The sequence below is a fragment of the Balaenoptera physalus genome, assembly GCF_965194825.1.
Source record: "Balaenoptera physalus genome assembly, chromosome: 7".
NCBI classification, from domain to species: Eukaryota; Metazoa; Chordata; class Mammalia; order Artiodactyla; family Balaenopteridae; genus Balaenoptera; species Balaenoptera physalus.
In genome coordinates, this window is record NC_138886.1 from 22584382 (window position 1) to 22602820 (window position 18439).

The following is an 18439-nucleotide window of genomic DNA, read 5'->3' on the forward strand; positions in this document are numbered from 1 at the left end:
AGAAGGGTTAATTCTGAGCTTATTATAACTGCTTGTCTTAATGTTTACATTGTTCTAGATGCATTTCATTAGATTTCATGCTGACTCCAAAATGACAGAACTCTCTGGAGACCCCATTTTGTAGAATGATGCTTCTTCCATTTTCATTGAAACGTGACAAAACTTTTTTCCACTTCACAGTTTTTGTGGACAGTATGCCAGCACTGCCCAATAGAAACTTTTAGAGATGGAAATGTTCTATTTTTGCACTGTCCACATATGGCAAGTGACTATCATATTGGACAGTGCAGGCCTTGTCTTTGGAGTTAAAAGCATCCCTCATTTGCTAGCTGTGTAGCTCCTAACTTGTGTCAGAGAGCTTATTCTTCTGGGCAGACACAGCTGCACAGCGAGGCACACAACTGGGCAAGTGGTCCAGCGCTTGCTGGATTCCAGCCCTGCCTCTCCCACTTAGTCACATGCCCTTGTGCAGTGACAGGGACCATCCCCCGACTACCCCTAGGCTCTGCACATTGACTGCTAAAACAGGAGAAAACCCTGGCCCCATTTCGCCAAGAAGTCTCCCCAGTCAAAGTGGGGCCCATTCTTTCCTGAGTTACAAATCAATGCTGAGAGGCTTGGCTATTGAAAAGGAAAATTGTCGTGTTAGAATTCTTCCTCTACCCAGATCTTTTAGAACTGGATTTCTGTTCTCCCGTATTCAGGAGGCCACGAACAAGCCAGTGGATTATTTATTGTACTTACTGATTTATGAAAAAACTTCTTAGCACAGAACTTCTCAAAGTGATGGGAGAAAGGGATAATAGTGGATCGCTGGCTGGTCGAAAGCAGAGCTGCATGGTATGGAGCTGGTCCATGCTGTTCTCTTTGGTCCCCACCCCTTTTTCTGGAAAATGAGCTAGAGTGGGGGAGGTCTGACCCTTCTACCTTACTTCTCCCTGTTCGTTTTCAGCAAGCAGAGCATTCATTGGACACTGATTGTTTTTAATTCAGCTCCACCTTCACCTCACTTAATAGATATTACACTGCACTTAGTGTGTATTATTCCCAGGTTCTTATAAATGGCTGGCTGCTCTTCTTGGTTTCAGAGCCAATTTTGAGTTTTTGCCTTTTTGTCTTTATGTGTATTTTAACTGCAAATTGGGTGGGGACAGTCAGGGAATTTGGGCTAATGTCATCTTTATTAAGAAGTCAGTTTATGACCATTTACAGTATGAGTTATTTAATCATAGCTTTTGATTGTAAGGAAATGCCTCTGGTTGAACTGGCTGATCTCAAAGATTTTGGACGTTAATGTTTCGTAAGAGGATTGACACAGCCGCACTGAGAGTCACGTGGTGTATAGGAATTACCTTTTGACAGATCAAATTCCATTTCCAAATGATATAAAACCTATCTGTGTCCACATCCCTCTGCCTTCTTTCAAATTTATAATTTAAGAGCTTAAAAAAAACCTCTGTATGAGTTAGATATTGCCTTTCCAGTAGAGCTATAATATGATCTTATGCTCATGAACAGGAAATGAATTTAAGAAACCTCAGATATGTTGTCCAGTCCTTTTTTAAAGGAGAGCTTGCTGTAGACTTCGTCAGAACTAAAGCTGTTGCTTTTGGCAGACACCCTTCACCATTCAGGTAGAGACATTAAATAGCTCCACTCCACAGGCCACTTCGTATGGTGTGGTGGGTACACTGCAGCTCTTTTATTCTTATGGACACACGTTGGGATCAAGTCCTGCTCAAAAACAACTTGTTCTTAGCAGCTTCGCTAAGTGCATTTTTAAAAAAGTGTCCAAGGTTTATGAATGGTTCTACCTGCCCTGCATTTTTCTGTGGTGTTTCAGTTAAAGTCTTTACTGAATAATCCAAAAGCTCCTTCCTGAGAAAATTCCTGGCTATCCTCATCATTGAATAGGTGAAATGACCCTCAATTTGGATTATAATCTAATTTATTTTGTTTGTTAAAGAAAATTCCAAATACCTGGTATCAAAAGCACATGAGGGGACTTCCCTGGTGGTCCAGTGGTAAAGAATCCCCTTCCAGTGCAGGCGGATGTGGGTTCAATCCCTGGTGTGGGAACTAAGATCCCATGTGCTGCAGGGCAACTAAGCCCGTGCACCACAACTACTGAGCTTGCACGCCTCAATGAGAGAGGCCGCATGCCACAAACTGCAGAGCCCACAGGCTCTGGAGCCCGTGTGCCACAATGAAGAACCTGCGCTGCAATGAAAGATCCTGTGTGACTCAACGAAGATCCCGCGTGCCGCAGCTAAGACCTGATGCAGCCAAAAAAGGAAGGGAGGGAGGGAGGAAGGGAGGGAGGGGGGAGGGAGGGGGAGAGGGGGAGGGGAGGGAGGGGGAGGGGGAGAGGGGGAGGAAGGGGGGAGGGGGAAGGGGGAGGGAGGGAGGGGGAAGGGGAGGGAGGGGGAGGGGGGGAGGGGGAGGGAGGGAATTAAAAAAACAACACATGAAAGTGCTTTTTGGTTAATAGTACTCACTGCTTACACTTCAGACACTTATCAGAGACTTCAGTCTTGAATTATCTACTTTCCAGTCCTATCAAAGGCCATTTGAGGCAACTGGTATGCTAAATGGACAGTCCAGTGAGTGGTTCCCAAAGTGTGGTCCTGGGACCCGCAGCACTAGCATCACTTGAGAACCCGTTAGTAAGTGCAAATTCTCAGGCTCATCCCAGACCTACTGCATCAGAAACCCAGGGGGTGGAGCCCAACCATTGATGTTGGAACAAGTCCTCCAGTGAATTCTGGATGCTGCATGCTACAGTTTGAGAATTACTGGTCTTATGCAGGAGTTAACACATCTGGCTTTCAGCCTAGGCTCACTTTGAACAGTTGTTAAAATACCGATTCTTGGTTCCCACCTGTACAGAGTCTGATTCAGTAGGCCTCAGGTAGGGCCCAGGAATCAGTGTTTTTATATTCTGTGGCAAAGCCTGCTTTGGGAACCTTTGCTCTCACTTTGTGTCATATTACATTAGTCAGTAGCTTTACGTGAAGAATACAATACTTTGGTTCCTATGTAAATGTCCTTGTAGAACTCTGATTTAAGACAATGGCATGTGATCAGAGGTTGCTTCAGAATTACTTAAGGAGACTTTAAAAATACAGGAGACTGTGTTTTACTATATCAAGAGATCTGGTTAGGGGTGAGGAGAAGTATTTGTTTTTGTGTATGTTTTGTGTTTAAGTTCATGGGTGAAATGCCCATGTATTTTTGTCTTCGGATTTCATTGAGAATTGATAGAAGAAATCATCATATTAATACTTCCGTGTATTTTGTTCTGTATGAGAACTGTTACTAGTATTTAGTAGAAGAGAATTGTCCCTCTCTCCTGATAGTTAATGTGCAACTCTTCTTTTTTCTTTTGCTTTGGTTAACAGCTCAGAGTGAAATTTTGCACAAAATTTTGAAATAATCTATTTCCATTGCCCACTTCAGTCCATGACTCTTGTTCTTTTTTCCCCAGTTTTATTGAGATATTATTGACATATCGTGTAAGTGTAAGGTGTACAACATGATCAGATACACATATAGATTGCAAAATGATTACTACAGTAAGGTTAGTTAACGCATCCATCCTCTCAAAAAATCAGCTTTTTTAGGGGTTGGTGATAACATTTAAGATCTACTTTCAACAACTTTCAAGTATATAATATAGTATATTAATTATCATCTGTACATTAGATGCTATACATTAGATCCCCAGAACTTATTCATCTTATAGCTAGAAGTTTGTACCCTTTGACCAATATCTCCCCATTTCCCCCACCCCCTAGCCACTGATAACCACTATTCTACTATTTCTGTGAGTTCGCTTTTTTTTTTTAATTTAAAAATTTTTTTAGTGGAATTTCCATTTTATTCCCATTTTTTTTAGTTTTTAAAATAACAGCTTTATTGAGATATAAATCATATACCATAAAATTTACCCCTTAAAAATGTATGTTTCAGTGGTTTTTAGTATATTTACAGAGATGTGCAGCCATCACCGTCATCTAATTTTAGACCATTTTCATTATCACAAAAGAAACTGCATGCCCAATAGCAGTCAACTCCCATTTTCCCCTCCCACCAGCCCCTGACGACTGCTAATCTGTATCTATGGATTTGCCTATTCTGGGTGAGTTCGCTTTTTTTAGATTTCATACGTAAGTGAGATCTTATAGTATTTCGTCTTTTTCTTTCTGACTTATTTCACTTTGCATAATGCATTCTAGGTTCATCTATGTTGTGGCAAATGGCAGGATTTCTTTCTCTTTTATAGTTGAATAATATTCCATTGTATCCATTTATCCATTGATACACACTTAGGTTGTTTCCATGTCTTGGTTATTGTAAATAATGCTGCAGGGAACATGGGGGTACGGTTATCTCTTTGAGATAGTGATTTTATTTCCTTTGGATATATACCCAGAAGTAGGATTGGTGGATCATATGGTAGTTCTATTTTTAATTTTATGAGGAAACTTCATACTGTTTTCTGTAGTGGCTGAACCAATTTACATTCCCGTCAACAGTGTACAAGGGTTCTTTTTTCTCCACAATGTTGCCAACACTTGTCTCTTTTTGATAATAGCTATTCTAAGGGGTGTGAGTTGATATATCATAGTGGTTTTGATTTGTATTTTTCTGATGATTAGTGGTGAACATTTTTCATATATGTGTTGGCCATTTACATGCCTTCTGTGGAAAATGTCTATTCAAGGCCTTTGCCCATTGTTAATTGAATTGTTTGTTGTTTTGCTATTGTTGTATGGGTTCCTTATATATTTTGAATATTAACCCCTGATACAGATAGATGGTTTGCAGCTTTTTCTCCCATTCCATGGATTGCCTTTTCATTTTGTTGATGGTTTCATTCGTTATGCAAAAGTTTTTAGTTTGATGTAGTCCCACTTGTTTTTGCTTTTGTTTGTGCTTTTGGTGCTATATCTAAACTATCATTGCCAAGACCAATGTCTAGGAACTTCTTCCCTATGTTTTTTTCTAGTAGTTTTATAGTTTTGGGTCTTTGCTTGTTTGTACATACAATATCATATCATTTGCAAATATTTTTCTTTATCCATTCATCTGTTGATGGATACTTGGTTTGCTTCCACGTCTTAGCTATTGTAAATAGTGCTGCTATGAACAGTGGGGTGCATGTATCTTTTCAAATTAGTGTTTTCATTTTTGCTACAAATATACCCAGGAGTGGAATTGCTAGATCATATGATAGTTCTATTGTTAGCTTTCTGAGGAACCTCCATACTGTTTTCTACAGTGGCTGCACCAGTTTACATTCCCACCAACAGTTGTACAAGAGTTCCCTTTTCTCCGCATCCTCACCAACATTTGTTATTTGTATTTTGATGATAGCCATTCTGAGAAGTATGAGGTGATATCTCGTTGTTTTGATTTGTATTTCTCTAGTAATTAACGATGTTGAGCATCTTTTCATGTGCCTGTTCACCATCTGTATGTCTTCTTTGGAAAAATATCTCTTCAGGTCTTTTGCCCATTTTTTGATTGGGTTGTTTGTTTTTTGATATTGAGCTATATGAACTTTATGTATTTTGGACATTAACCCCTTATTGGTAGTATCATTTACAAATATTTTCTCCTATTCTGTAGGTTGTCTTTTTTTTTTTGTCAGTTGTTTCCTTTGCTGTACAAAAGCATCTAAGTTTAATTAGGTCCCATAGAGAATAGACTGGTGGTTGCCAAGGAGTGGGGGGAGGTTGGGAGAGGGTTGGATTGGGAGTTTGGGATTAGCAGATGCAAACTGGTATATATAGAATGGGTAAACAACAAGGTACTACTGTATAACACAGGGAACTATATTCAGTATCCTGTGATAAACCATAATGGAAAAGAATATGAAAAAGAATGTATATATATGTATAACTGAGTCACTTTGCTGTACAGCAGTAATTAACACAACATTATAATTCAACTATACTTCAATAAAAAATAAATTAAAAAAAGAAAAGTTTAATTAGATCCCATTTGTTTATTCTTTTATTTCTTTTGCCTTAGGAAATGGATCCAAAAATTATTGCTAGGATTTATGTCAAACAGTGTTCTGTCTATATTCTCCTCTAGGCATTTTATGGTTTCAGGGCTTACATTTAGGTCTTTAATCCATTTTGAGTTTATTTTTGTATATGGTGTGAGGAAATGTTCTAATTTCATTGTTTTACATGTAGCTGTTCAGTTTTCCTAGCACCACTTATTGAAGAGACTGTCTTTTCTCCATTGTGTACTCTTGCCTCCTATGTCTTAGATTAATTGACCATAGGTACATGGGTTCATTTGTGGGCTCTCTCTTTAGTTCCATTGATCTGTCTGTTTTTGTGCCAGTACCATGCTGTTTTTATTACTGTAGCTTTGTAGTATAATCTGAAGTCTGGGAGCCTGATACCTCCAGCGTTGTTCTTTTTTCTTTTTTCTCAAGATTGCTTTGGCAATTTGGGGTCTTTTGTGGTTCTGTATGAATTTTAGGATTATTCTAGTTCTGTGAAAAATGTCCTGGGGATTTTGATAGGGATTGCATTAAATCTGTAGATTGCTTTGGGTAGCATAGCCATTTTAACAATATTAATTCTTCCAGTCCAAGAGCTTTCCATTTCTTTGTGTCATCTTCAGTTTCCTTTGTCAGTATTTTATAGTTTTCAGAGTATAGGTCTTTCACCTTCTTGGTTAAGTTTATTCCTAGATATTTTATTCTTGTGATGTGATTTTAAACAAGATTGTTTTTTAACTTTCTGAGAGTTAATTATTAGTGTATAGAAAAGCAACAGATTTGTGCACATTAATCTTGTATCCTGCAACTTTGCTGAATTCATTTATTCTAATAATTTTTCAGTGGAGACTTTAGGATTTTCTATATAAGTTATCATGTCATCTACAAATATTTACAGATTCACTTCTTCCCTTCCAATTTGTATGCCTTTTATTTCTTTTTCTTGTCTGATTGCCGTGGCTAGGACTTATAATACTATGTTAAATAGAAGTGATAAGAGTGGGCATCTTGTCTTGTTCCTGAATTTAGAGGAAAGACTTTCAACTTTTCACTCTTGAATATGATGTTAGCTTTGGGTTTATCATAAATGGCCTTCATTATGTTGAGATATGTTTCCTCTGTACCCACTTTGATGAGAGTTTGTGCCATGAATGGATGTTGTATTTTGTCAGATGCTTTTTTGGCATCTATTGAAATGATCATATGATTTTTATCATTACTTTTGTTAGTGTGGTGTATCACACTGACTGATTTGCAAATGTCAAACCATCCTGTGTCCCTTTAATAAATTCAACTTGATCATGGTGTATGATCCTTTTTATATATTGTTGGATTTGGTTTGCTAATATTTTGTTGAAGATTTTTGCATCTATATTCATCAAAGATATTGGCCTGTAATTTTCTTTTTTTTGTAGTGCCTTTGTCTGATTTTGATATAAGGGTAATGGTATGGCCCGGTAGAATTAATCTGAGAGTGTTCTATCTTCTTCAGTTTTTTGGAATCATTTGAGAAGGATAAGTGTTAGTTCTTCTTTATATGTTTGATAAAATTCCCCTGTGAAGCCATCTGGTCCTGGATTTTGTTTGCTGGGAGGTTTTTTTTTCTTTTTATTACAAGTTCAATTTCACTTTTAGTGATAGGTCTGTTCAGGTTGTCTGTTCATTCCTTCTTGATTCAGTCTTGGCAGGTTTTATTGAGTATGTTTCTAGGAATTTGTCCATTTCTTCTAGGTTGCCCAATTTGTTGGCATATCACTGTTGTAGTGTTCTCTTATGATTGTTGTAGCTCTGTGGTATTGGTTCTTATTTCCTCTCTTCCGTTTCTTATTTTGCTTATTTGCTTATTTGGGTCCTCGCTCTTTTCTTCTTGGTGAGCCTGGCTAGAGGTTTGTTGATTTTGTTTTTCCTTTCAAAAAAACAACTCTTGGTTTTATTGATCTTTTGTATTGTTTTTTGATATCTTTTATTTATTTCCTCTCTGATCTTTATTATTTTCTTCCTTCTTCTGAATTTGGGCTTTATTTGTCCTTTTTCTAATTCCTTTATGTAGTCGGTTAGGTTGTTTATTTGAGATTTTTCTTGTTTCTTGAGAAAGGTCTGTATCACTGTAAACTTTCCTCTTAGGGCTGCTTTTGCTGCATCCCATAGATTTTGGAGTGTTGTGTTTCCATTTTCACTTGTCTTGAGGTATTTTCTGATTTCCTCTTTGATTTCTACATTGACCCATTGGTTTTTTAATAGCACTTTGTTTAGTCTCCACGTGTTTGTTCTTTCTCCATTTTTCCTTCTGTAGTTGATTTCTAGTTTCATTCTGTTGTGGTTGGAAAAAATGATTGATATTTCTATTCTCTTAAATTTGTTGAGACTTGTTTTGTGGCCTAGCATGTGATTTATCCTGGAGAATGATTAATGTGCACCTGAAAAGAATGTGTATTCTGTTGTTTTTGGATGTAATGTCCTGCAGATATCTATTAAGTCCAACTGGACTTATTGTCTCTTTTAAGACCACTGTTGCCTTATTAATTTTCTGTCTGGATGATCTCTCCATTGATGTGAGTGGGGGTGTTCTCACCTACTATTATTGTATTGTTGTCAATTTATCCCTTTATGATTGTTAGTGTTTGCTTTATATGTGTAGGTGCTTTTGCATTGGGTGCATATATGTTTTTTTCCCATCCTTTTCATAAGCCCTATATGTATATTTTAAAAAGAAAAATTACAACTAATAGTAGTCTTTTTTTTTTTTTTAAGCAGTCATCAATTTTATACACATCATTGTATACATGTCAATCCCAATCTCCCAATTCAGCACACCGCCATCCCCACCCCACCGCGGTTTTCCCCCCTTGGTGTCCATACGTTTGTTCTCTACATCTGTGTCTCAACTTCTGCCCTGCAAACTGGTTCATCTGTACCATTTTTCTAGGTTCGACACACATGCGTTAATATACGATATTTGTTTTTCTCTTTCTGACTTACTTCACTCTGTATGACAGTCTCTAGATCCATCCACGTCTCAACAAATGACCCAATTTCGTTCCTTTTTATGGCCGAGTAATATTCCATTGTATATATGTACCACATCTTCTTTATCCATTCGTCTGTCGATGGGCATTTAGGTTGCTTCCATGACCTGGCTGTTGTAAATAGTGCTGCAATGAACATTGGGCTGCATGTGTCTTTTTGAATTATGGTTTTCTCAGGGTATATGCCCAGTAGTGGGATTGCTGGATCATATGGTAATTCTATTTTTAGTTTTTTAAGGAACCTTCATATTGTTCTCCATAGTGGCTGTATCAGTTTACATTCCCACCAACAGTGCAAGAGGGTTCCCTTTTCTCCACACCCTCTCCAGCATTTGTTGTTTGTAGATTTTCTGATGATGCACATTCTAACTGGTGTGAGGTGATACCTCATTGTAGTTTTGATTTGCATTTCTCTAATAATTAGGGATGTTGAGCATCTTTTCATGTGCTTCTTGGCCATCTGTATGACTTCTTTGGAGAAATGTCTATTTAGGTTTTCTGCCCATTTTTGGATTGGGTTGTTTGTTTCTTTAATATTGAGCTGCATGAGCTGTTTATATATTTTGGAGATTAATCCTTTGTCCCTTGATTCGTTTGCAAATATTCTCTCCCATTCTGAGGGTTGTCTTTTCGTCTTGTTTCTGGTTTCCTTTGCTGTGCAAAAACTTTTAAGTTTCATTAGGTCCCATTTGTTTATTTTTGTTTTTATTTCCATTACTCTAGGAGGTGGATCAAAAAAGATCTTGCTGTGATTTATGTCAAAGAGTGTTCTTCCTATGTTTTCCTCTAAGAGTTTTATAGTGTCCGGTCTTACATTTAGGTCTCGAATCCATTTTGAGTTTATTTTTGTGTATGGTGTTAGGGAGTATTCTAATTTCATTCTTTTACATGTAGCTCCCCAGTTTTCCCAGCACCACTTATTGAAGAGACTGTCTTTTCTCCATTGTATATCTTTGCCTCCTTTGTCATAGATTAGTTGACCATAGGTGCGCAGGTTTATCGCTGGGCTTTCTATCTTGTTCCATTTATCTGTGTTTCTGTTTTTGTGCCAGTACCATATTGTCTTGATTACTGTAGCTTTGTAGTATAGTCTGAAGTCAGGGAGTCTGATTCCTCCAGCTCCGTTTTTTCCCTCAAGACTGCTTTGGCTATTCGGGGTCTTTTGTGCCTCCATACAAATTTTAAGATGATTTGTTCTAGTTCCGTAAAAAATGCCATTGGTAATTTGATAGGAATTGATTGCTTTGGGTAGTATAGTCATTTTCACAATATTGATTCTTCCAGTCCAAGAACATGGTATATCTCTCCATCTGTTGGTATCATCTTTAATTTCTTTCATCAGTGTCTTATAGTTTTCTGCATGCAGGTCTTTTGTCTCCCTAGGTAGGTTTATTCCTAGGTATTTTATTCTCTTTGTTGCAATGGTAAATGGGAGTGTTTCCGTAATTTCTCTTTCAGATATTTCATCGTTAGTGTATAGGAATGCAAGAGATTTCTGTGCATTAATTTTGTATCCTGCAACTTTACCAAATTCATTGATCAGCTCTAGTAGTTTTCTGGTGGCATTTTTAGGATTCTCTATGTATAGTATCATGTCATCTGCAAACAGTGACAGTTTTACTTCTTCTTTTCCAATTTGTATTCCTTTTATTTCTTTTTCTTCTCTGATTGCCATGGCTAGGACTTCCAAAGCTATGTTGAATAATAGTGGTGAGAGTGGACATCCTTGTCTCGTTCCTGATCTTAGAGGAAATGCTTTCAGTTTTTCACCGTTGACAGTGATGTTTGCTGTGGGTTTGTCATATATGGCCTTTATTATGTTGAGGTAGGTTCCCTCTATGCCCACCTTCTGGAGAGTTTTTATCATAAATGGGTGTTGAATTTTGTCAAAACCTTTTTCTGCATCTATTGAGATGATCATATGGTTTTTATTCTTCAATTTGTTAATATGGTGTATCACATGGATTGATTTGCGTATATTGAAGAATCCTTGCATCCCTGGGATAAATCCCACTTGATCGTGGTGTATGATCCTTTTAATGTGTTGTTGGATTCTGTTTGCTAGTATTTTGTTGAGGATTTTTGCATCTATATTCATCAGTGATATTGGTCTGTAATTTTCTTCTTTTGTCGTATCTTTGTCTGGTTTTGGTATCAGGGTGATGGTGGCCTCATAGAATGAGTTTGGGAGTGTTCCTTCCTCTGCAATTTTTTGGAAGAGTTTGAGAAGGGTGGGTGTTAGCTCTTCTCTAAATGTTTGATAGAATTCACCTGTGGAGCCATCTGGTCCTGAACTTTTGTTTGTTGGAAGATTTTTAATCACGGTTTCAATTTCATTACTTGTGATTGGTCTGTTCATATTTTCTATTTCTTTCTGGTTCAGACTTGGAAGGTTATACCTTTCTAAGAATTTGTCCATTTCTTCCAGGTTGTCCATTTTATTGGCATAGAGTTGCTTATAGTAGTCTCTTAGGATGCTTTGTATTTCTGCGGTGTCTGTTGTAACTTCTCCTTTTTCATTTCTAATTTTATTGATTTGAGTCCTCTCCCTCTTTTTCTTGATGAGTCTGGCTAAAGGTTTATCAATTTTGTTTATCTTCTCAAAGAACCAGCTTTTAGTTTCTTGATCTTTGCTATTGTTTTCTTTGTTTCTATTTCATTTATTTCCGCTCTGATCTTTATGATTTCTTTCCTTCTGCTAACTTTGGGTTTTGTTTGTTCTTCTTTCTCTAGTTCCTTTAGGTGTAAGGTTAGATTGTTTACTTGAGATTTTTCTTGTTTCTTTAGGTAGGCTTTTATAGCTATAAACTTCCCTCTTAGAACTGCTTTTGCTGCATCCCATAGGTTTTGGATCATCGTGTTTTCATTGTCATTTGTCTCTAGGTATTTTTTGATTTCCTCTTTGATTTCTTCAGTGATCTCTTGGTTATTTAGTAACGTATTGTTTAGCCTCCATGTGTTTGTGCTTTTCACGTTTTTTTCCCTGTAATTCATTTCTAATCTCATAGTGTTGTGGTCAGAAAAGATGCTTGATATGATTTCAGTTTTCTTAAATTTACTGAGGCTTGATTTGTGACCCAAGATGTGATCTATCCTGGAGAATGTTCCGTGCGCACTTGAGAAGAAAGTGTAATCTGCTGTTTTTGGATGGAATGTCCTATAAATATCAATCAAATCTATCTGGTCTATTGTGTCATTTAAAACTTCTGTTTCCTTATTAATTTTCATTTTGGATGATGTGTCCATTGGTGTAAGTGAGGTGTTAAAGTCCCCCACTATTATTGTGTTACTGTCGATTTCCTCTTTTATAGCTGTTAGCAGTTGCCTTATGTATTGAGGTGCTCCTATGTTGGGTGCATATATATTTATAATTGTTATATCTTCTTCTTGGATTGATCCCTGGATCATTATGTAGTGTCCTTCCTTGTCTCTTGTAACATTCTTTATTTTAAAGTCTATTTTATCTGATATGAGTATAGCTACTCCAGCTTTCTTTTGATTTCCATTTGCATGGAGTATCTTTTTCCATCCTCTCACTTTCAGTCTGTATGTGTCCCTAGGTCTGAAGTGGGTCTCTTGTAGACAGCATATATATGGGTCTTGTTTTTTTTTTTTTTTTTTTTTTTTTTTTTTTTTTTTTTTAATGTCTGACACATTTATATTAACATATTTCCATACATATTTCCATACAAATACAAATATAAGATTATATGGGTCTTGTTTTTGTATCCATTCAGCAAGCCTGTGTCTTTTGGTTGGAGCATTTAATCCATTCACGTTTATAAGGTAATTATCGATATGTATGTTCCTATGACCATTTTCTTAATTGTTTTGGGTTTGTTTTTGTAGGTCCTTTTCTTCTCTTGTGTTTCCCACTTAGAGAAGTTCCTTTAACAGTTGTTGTAGAGCTGGTTTGGTGGTGCTGAATTCTCTTAGCTTTTGCTTGTCTGTAAAGCTTTTGATTTCTCCATCAAATCTAAATGAGATCCTTGCCGGGTAGAGTAATCTTGGTTGTAGATTCTTCCCTTTCATCACTTTAAGTATATCATGCCACTCCCTTCTGGCTTGTAGAGTTTCTGCTGAGAAATCAGCTGTTAACCTTATGGGAGTTCCCTTGTATGTTATTTGTCATTTTTCCCTTGCTGCTTTCAATAATTTTTCTTTGTCTTTTATTTTTGCCACTTTGATTACTATGTGTCTCGGCGTGTTTCTCCTCGGGTTTATCCTGTATGGGACTCTCTGTGCTTCCTGGACTTGGGTGGCTATTTCCTTTCCCATGTTAGGGAAGTTTTTGACTATAATCTCTTCAGATATTTTCTCAGGTCCTTTCTCTCTCTCTTCTCCTTCTGGGACCCCTATAATGTGAATGTTGTTGCATTTAATGTTGTCCCAGAGGTCTCTTAGGCTGTCTTCATTTCTTTGCATTCTTTTTTCTTTATTCTGTTCCACAGCAGTGAATTCCACCATTCTGTCTTCCAGGTCACTTATCTGTTCTTCTGCCTCAGTTATTCTGCTGTTGATTCCTTCTAGTGTAGTTTTCATTTCAGTTATTGTATTGTTAATCTCTGTTTGTTTGTTCTTTAATTCTTCTAGGTCTTTGTTAAACATTTCTTGCATCTTCTCGATCTTTGCCTCCATTCTTATTCTGAGGTCTTGGATCATCTTCACTATCATTATTCTGAATTCTTTTTCTGGAAGGTTGCCTATCTCCACTTCATTTAGTTGTTTTTCTGGGGTTTTATCTTGTTCCTTCATCTGGTATATAGCCCTCTGCCTTTTCATCTTGCCTATGTTTCTGTGAATGTGGTTTTTGTTCCACAGGCTGCAGGATTGTAGTTTTTCTTGCTTCTGCTGGCTGCCCTCTGGTGTTTGAGGCTATCTAAGAGACTTGATGGGAGGCTCTGGTGGTGGGTAGAGCTGCTGGGTGCATATATGTTAATGAGTGTAATATCCTCTTCCTGTACTGATCTCTTATATAATCGCCTGCTTTGTCTTTTGTTATAGCCTTTGTTTTAAAGTCTGTTTTATCTGATATGAGTTTTGCTGTCCTTGCTTTCTTGTCATTTATGTTTGCATGCAACATATTTTTCCATTACTGCACTTTCAGTCCATATGTGTCTTTAGCCCCAAAGTGAGTCTCTTGTAGGCAGCATGTAGAAGGGTCTTGTTGTTTTTTTTTTAATAAATTTATTTATTTATTTTTGGCTGTGTTGCATTTTCATTGCTGTGTGTGGGCTTTTCTCTAGTTGTGGCGAGTGGGGGCTACTTTTCGTTGCAGTGTGCGGGCTTCTCGTTGCAGTGGCTTCTTGTTGCAGAGCACGGGCTCTAGGCGTGTGGGCTTCAGTAGTTGTGGCACGCAGGCTCAGTAGTTGTGGCACGCAGGCTCAGTAGTTGTGGCTTGCAGTCTCTAGAGCGCAGGCTTAGTAGTTGTGGCACATGGGCTTAGTTGCTCTGTGGCATGTGGGATCTTCCCAGACCAGGGCTTGAACCCATGTCTCCTGCATTGACAGGCAGATTCTTAACCACTGTGCCACCAGGGAAGCCTGGCTCTTGTTTTTTTATTCAGTTAGTTGCCCTAAGTCTTTTGATTGGCGTATTTAGTCCATTGACATTTAAAGTAATTACTGATAGGTATGTACTTATTGCCATTTTAGTACTTGTTTTCCAGTTGTTTTTGTAGTTCTTCTCTGTTCATTTTAAATTCTTTTTTTTTTTTTTCTCTTGTAGTTTGATGGTTTGCTTTACTAGTATGTTTGTGTTCCTTCCTTTTTGGTTTTTATATATCTATTGTAGATTTTTGATTTGTGGTTACCATGACATTCATATATGTTGACCTGTAACTATATCTACTTGCTTTAAACTGGTAGTCATTTAAGTTCAAGCACATTCTAAGAGATCTACATTTTTTTTTTACTCTACTCCCCCCAATTTTGTGTTTTTGATGTCCTATTTTACATCTTCATGCTTGTCCTTTTACTGTTTATTGTAGTTATAGTTGCTTTTACAGTTTTTTTGTCTTTTAATCCATGTACTGGCTTATTTATGTGGTTGATCCTTAATCCTTACCATACATTTGCCTCTTCTAGTGGGGTTTTCCCTTTCCTATGGATTCTTTCTTTTCCATTTAGAGAAGACACATCAACATTTCTTTACAGTAGGTTTAGTATTAATGAACTCTTCTAGTTTTTGCTTCTCTGAGAAGTTCTTTATCTCTCCTTCTATTCTAACTGATAATCTTGTTGGGTACAGTGTTCCAGGTTTCAAGTTTTTCCCTTTCAGTGCTTTAAATATGTTATGCCACTTCCATCTGGCCTGCAAATTTTCTGCAGAGAAATCAGCTGATAGCCTTATGGGGATTCCCTTGTATATGACTCTTTTTTTTTTTTCTCTTGCTGCCTTTAGAATTCTCTCTTTAACTTTTGCCATTTTAATTATGATATGTCCTGGTGTGGGTCTGTTTTGGTTCATCTCATTTTGGACCCTCTGTGCTTCCCATACCTGGATATCATTTTCTTTCTTCAGGTTTGGGAAGTTTTCAGCCATAATTGCCTCAAATACATTTTTTGATCCCCTTCTCTCTCTTCTTTTCCTGGGACCCCTATAATGTGAATGTTGGAACACTTAATGTTATCCGAGAGGTCTCTTAAATTGCTTTCATTTTTAAAAATTTGTTTTTCTTTCTGACTTCCTGATTGGGTGGTTTCCATTATTCCATCTTCCAGATCACTTATGCATTCTTCTGTATCACTTAGTCTGCTATTCATTCCTTCTAGTGTGTTTTTTATTTCCGCTATTGAATCATTAATTTCTGATTGGGTCTTTTTTATATATTCTAGTTCCTTGTTCAGTGTTTAAGTCAATTCTTTTTCCTAATTCAGTTAACGTTTTTGTTAGCAGTGTTTTGAATTATTTATCTGGTAAATTGTTTATTTTTATTTCATTATTTTTTCAGGGGTTTTCTTTTCCTCTTTCAATTGAGTAGTTCCTCTGCCTTTTCATTTTGCTAAACTTTCTCTGCCTCTATGAATTTAGATAAAAGAGTTACCTATTGTGGTCTTGAAGGGGTGTTCTTATGTGGGAGCATCCCTGTACAGACTGCTTTTAGCCATTGCCTTTGGTGGGAGTGCTGGGTTTGACGTGGATGCCATTCCCATCTTTCCTTAGGGTGTGCTGGCAGCTTTCACCTTGGTGGGAGCGGGGGTGCTGGAGATGGAGGGGCTAGAGCTGGAGCCAGGTGTGAGGTGGGACTTCCTTTCTGCTGCTCAGTGGCTGTCACCGCCCTGTCAGGGGTGGGGGGTCTGATCCCAAGTTGCTGGGGCAGAAGCCCTGAGGGTCGAGCTCATGTTGGCTCTGTTCCCTTTAAGTGTGTGTTTTCCCTTCTCCCTTCACTGGGACTTTGCCCCAGAAGAGGGAAGTGCTGAAGCAAGTGGGGCCTGTGCATAGACAGAGGTCTAATGTGTTTCCTCCGTAGGTGGCTGTGGCTCTGCTCAGACACAGCCTCAGGTGTGAGCCCCCTTTGTCTCTCATAGCCAATCATTCTCCCCTTCCTTTACCACCCCTGCCCTGTTGTGGAACTACTCCACAGGGCTGGTGGGAACCTGCGTGGATTCTCAAGGAGTGTTGGAGAGTTAGCCGTGGTAGGGGGACGCCATCAGAGATCTGGGCAGCTCCTGGGGCACTACCTAGATGAGCACATTGCTCACGCATGCTGCTTATGAGTGGAGTCCAGTCTTCTCCAGCCTTTCTGTCTGACTCAGTGGTCTTCCAACTAGCCAAGGGGGTTGTCTCCACTGCGTCGGACACCAGGACTAGGATGCCCAGTCTCTGGCTTGACCTGCTGACTCCCCAGGGCAGGTGTCCACTTGTGTAATCTCCCTTTTTCTATGGGTCCCTTCCCAGGGGCACAGGTCCCAAGCTGATTGCTTTTCTTCCCTTCCTACTTGACTACTTTTGTATCTTTCTTACAGCCTTGGATGTATAGGAGTCCTTCTGCCAGTTTCCAGGTTTCAGTGAGAATTTTTCCACATGTAGATGTATGTTTGATGTGTTTGTGGGAGATGATGAGCTCTACGTCCTTTTACTCGGCCATCTTGATCTTGTTCCCCATACTGCTTTGATTATTATAGCTTTGTAATGAAGCTTGAAATCAGGAATTGTGATGCTTCCAGCTTTATTCTTCTTTCTCAGGATTGCTTTGGCTATGTGGGATCTTTGATGGTTCCATATCAATTTAGGATTGTTTGTTCTATTTCTGTGAAAAATGCCATTGGAATTTTGATTTGGATTGCATTGAATCTATAGATAGCTTTGGGTAGTATGGATATTGTAACAATGTTCTTCTGATCCATGAGCACAAGATATCTTTCGATTTATTTGTATCTTCAGTTTTTCTCATCAGTCTCTTGTAATTTTCAGTGTACAGATCTTTTACTTCCTTTGTTAAATTTATTCCTAAGAATTTTATTGTTTTAGATGCTATTGTAAATGGGATTGTCTTTCTTTATTTTTCAGGTATTCATTTTTAGAGTATAAAAACACAACAGATTTTTGTATGTTTATTTTTCTATCTTGCAACTTTACTGTATTAGTTTATTACATCTAACAGTTTTTTGATGGAATCTTTAGGATTTTATATAGTTAAGATCGCATCATCTGCAGGCAACTTTACTTCTTCCTTTTGATTTGGATACCTTTTATTCTTATTGTCTAATTGCTCTGGTTAGGACTTCCAGGTCTATGTTGAATAGGAGTGGTAAGAGTGGGCATCCTTGTCTTATTCCTGATCTTGGTGGGAAAAATCTCACCCTTTTACCATTGAGTATGATATTAGCTGTCAGTTTGTCATATATAGCCTTTATTATGTTGAGGTACGTTCCTGCTACACCCAGTTTGTTTTGAGTTTTTATCATGACCGTATGTTGAATTTGTCAAATGCTTTTTCTGCATCTATTAAGAGGATCATATGATTTTTATCCTTTACTCTGTTAATGTGGTATATTACATTAATGGATTTTTATTATGTTGACCCATTCTTATATCCTAGAGATAAATCCCACTTCATCATGGTGTCTCATCCTTTTAACATGGTGTTGAATTTGGTTTGCTAGAATTTTGTTGAGAATTTTTGCATCTGTATTCATCAGGGATATTGGCCTGGAGTTTTCTTTTCTTGTAGTGTCCTTATTTGGCTTTGGTATCAGGGTATGCTGGTCTTGTAAAATGAGTTTGGGAGTGTTCCCTCCTCTTTAGCTTTTTTGGGAGAGTTTGAGAAAGATTGGTATTAATTCTTCTTTAAGTGTTTGATAGAATTCACCAGTGAAACCTTCTGGTCCTAGTCTTTCCTTGTTGGGAGGTTTTGCTTTTTCAGTCTCCTTACTCATTATTGGTC

General features: G+C 37.8%; 1 protein-coding gene across 8 annotated transcripts in view; it reads left to right on the plus strand.

The window, feature by feature from the left end:
* Positions 1 to 18439, plus strand: part of LPAR1 (lysophosphatidic acid receptor 1) — a 164453-nt gene that overhangs the window by 41595 nt on the left and 104419 nt on the right. The window lies entirely within an intron of this gene.